This window comes from Tasmannia lanceolata, unplaced genomic scaffold, assembly GCF_043159265.1.
Source record: "Tasmannia lanceolata isolate RefF3 unplaced genomic scaffold, GAP_Taslan_0.1 ptg000002l, whole genome shotgun sequence".
NCBI classification, from domain to species: domain Eukaryota; kingdom Viridiplantae; phylum Streptophyta; class Magnoliopsida; order Canellales; family Winteraceae; genus Tasmannia; species Tasmannia lanceolata.
In genome coordinates, this window is record NW_027518679.1 from 47,987,268 (window position 1) to 47,990,737 (window position 3,470).

A 3,470-nucleotide genomic window follows, 5' to 3' on the forward strand; every position below is an offset into this window, starting at 1 on the left:
TATTAAGCATTTTTTTTGTAAGCACCTATATTATACCATTCTCTCTCTCTCTCTCTCTCTCTCTCTCTCTCTCTCTCAACAACAAAATATCTTAGAAATTTGAAGGCCAAAAGCGGAAATAATTGAGATTTTATATTGTGTGTGACGGTATGTTATTTTCAAAAAGGATTGTACCCAATTTCATGGGATGATCCAAATCGTTCATTTGTTTGGCCACAATGTAAATAGTTTGTGCCCCATAAATCATTTTCATAGGATGATCCTAACCCTCCGATCTAAAAGGGACAACCTCTACAGATAAGAGGGTAAGGATCATCATATGGAAATGAGTTTTAGGGCACAACCTATCTATGGTTGAGCCCAACAAATGAACGGTTTTGGATCATTCCATGAAGTGGGCTGTACAATCCTTTTTGTTAAATGGTGGACCATACATCCCAACACAAAACTCATAACTGAGATAGGTAATTAATGAAATTTTATATGTTGTCTGCAAGTGAAGTCCAATGTTTTTCAAAAACTGTTGTGTGGCACTGTGGCCCACTTCATAGGATGATTCAAATAGTTTATTTGTTAGGCCACAATGTAATAGGCTGCATTCCTTGAATCTTCTCCATAGGATGATACTAAAGCTCCGATCTACAATGTGATTGCTTCATAGGATCATCTTATGGAGATTATTTATGCGTTGCAGCCCATTTACGTTGTGACCCAACAAATGAATTGTTTGGATCATCCTATGAAGTGGACTTAGTACTTTTTGAGAAATATTGGACTACATGTGTGGGCAACATATAAAATTTGGAGAATTATTTGGATTTTCATAGCAGAAAGAGATCCTTTTTTTCTTGGGCTATGCTATGCATGCGTGTAAATTAGCATGCTCTATCCATCATAACATGAGGTGTAAATATTGGGCCCTATTATATCAAAATATGAGGTTTTAAATTTTGGGCTCCACCTTATGCATGGGATAGGGGGAGATGGTGGGCCCACCAATAAAATTTGAAGTCTAAAATGGTGGGCTCCAACATGCTATAACGCCATTCTTTGCCCCCCGTGAAGCAAATTCCTGGCTTGGCCAAGCCACGTAAAATCTCAGTGTTTATCTTGTTGCTTGTGTTTATTTCAGATTTTCACTTTATGGATCGGATTTGCCCAGTGGATTTTCTCAACACGAGATAAATAATGGGATACATTATAATATCTGGGGTAAAAGTTTGCTTTTATTGTTATTGATATGATTGAAGATACGATAGAAGGAGTTTTTGGAAAAGAAGTCTTCTACTTTAATTTATTTGCCAAAAGAGTCTTCTAGTTTCATAATTTGCGAATAGAGTCACAAGGTTTGCGTGAATTTTGCAAATCAGGTCATTCCATCAATTTGTGACCAAAATACCCATGGTAGATTTTTTTTTGACTCACAAAAGACCAAAATGTCCTTATATGTGAAAATTACGTCAGTGATGTCTTTTGATAGGATGGGTCCCAGTAGCTCAATTCAAACCCATGCATAGGGTGGGGCCTGCCATTTTGCGTCGCATATTGACAGGTCTTTCACATGAAAATTACCTTGTGGAGGACCAAAATACTCGTGATGGCCAATGATATGTTTTGATAGGATGGGTCCCACCAGCTCAATTCAAACCCATGCATCGGGTGCGTAGGTCCCACAATTTCCACCAAGCCCGTGTGCATGGTGTGTCCACAATTTTACATGTCACGTTTTGATGGAGTGGGCACAACTTTTTACACCCATGCATAAAAAGCTGGTATATATAGAAATGATATTCCCACACCCTGGATTGAAAACTTATTATTGATTGTCATGGAGAGATTTTATATGATGGGTGGCAGTGTGAACCCGTATTTTTCAAAAAGTACTGTACTGCCCACTAATCCGTCAAATTGTTGGGCCACAACGTAATTAAATTGTGGCCAAAAAATCATTTTAATGTGGTGATCCTAACCCTCCGATCTATAGAGGGACCGCACATTATGTAAGCTTTTATAGGATCAACAGATGGAGTGGGCCGTACTGTACATTTAAAAAAATAAGGGCTTACATGGCCGCCAATCATATAAGATCTGTGTCATGGATATTTCCATCTTTTTACATAGTTAATTTTTGCCTTTCCACGTATCAGGACATTTTCGTCTTTTTCAGGGAGTTGAAAAAATTCTGCCGTGCGTATTTTGGTCACAAACCGATGGCTTAACCTGATTTACAAAAGTCACTCAAACCTAGCTACTCTATTTGCAAAATGTGAAACTAGAAGACTCTTTTGGCAAATAAAGCATAGTTGAAGACTTCTTTTGCAAAAACTCCTAAAAATTATCCTACCTTGATATTAAGTGATGAACGACATTCAAGAGACTTTTTTCTATATCGGAAGGACATTACTTGGTTCCATTATTTAATTATCTTTTCCTATCTCTAGAAAGATATGCAGGCTAACGCCTATAGACACCTCATTTTGTCCCTACTATAAAACAACACAGTCGATCAATCTTTCATATAAGAGAGGTAAATGTCATATGAATTTTGCGAGATCCCACATCGGAAAGGGAGAGAAAGTTTGTGGGATATATATGTGGATTCTAACTCCCCTTGTGTAGACGCGCTTTTAATATCTCCAAGGGGCGGGCCCCGCCGAGACGGTCAGACACGATAATGCTTCTAAGAGCAATGGGTAGAAGACCCAAAACTGGACAGTATTTACACAGTGGGGATCAGGACATGACATTATGATATCAAAACCAAGTTTCCCACAGTACAGTTTGATAACGAGGATGCTGGTCCTAAGGAGGTGCATTGTGAGATCCCACATCGGAAAGGGAGACAAAGTCTGTGGGCTATATATGTGGATTCTAACTCCCCTTGTGTAGACACGCTTTTAGCATCTCCAAGGAGCGGTCCCCGCCGAGACGGTCAGACACGATAATGCTTCTAAGAGCAATGGATAGAAGACCCAAAAATGGACAATATTTACACAGTGGGGATCGATCAGGACATGACATAATGGTATCAAAGCCAAGTTTCCCACAGTACAATTTGATAACGAGGATGCTGGCCCCAAGGAGGTGCATTGTGAGATCCCACATCGGAAAGGGAGACAAAGTCTGTGGGCTATATATGTGGATTCTCCCTCTCCCTCAATAGACATGTTTTTAGCATCTCCAATGGGTGTGCCCCGTGGAGTGGCAACCAAACAGAATTCTCTCTCTCCCTCTACCAATGAGATTTCTCTCTCATCCCATACATAATTCTATCTTTAGTAAAACTGGGGCCGGGTACCACATATCATGACCTCCAGAAGCAGGATTTCAAGCATTTAAACCAAATACTAGTTTCATTCATTTTAACATTTTTATTCTGTTATAGAGCGAGAGAGAGAGAGAGAGAGAGAGAGAGAGAGAGAGAGATTCCACCTTCATTTAAAAATGTAAAAATGAATACTAGATTCCAC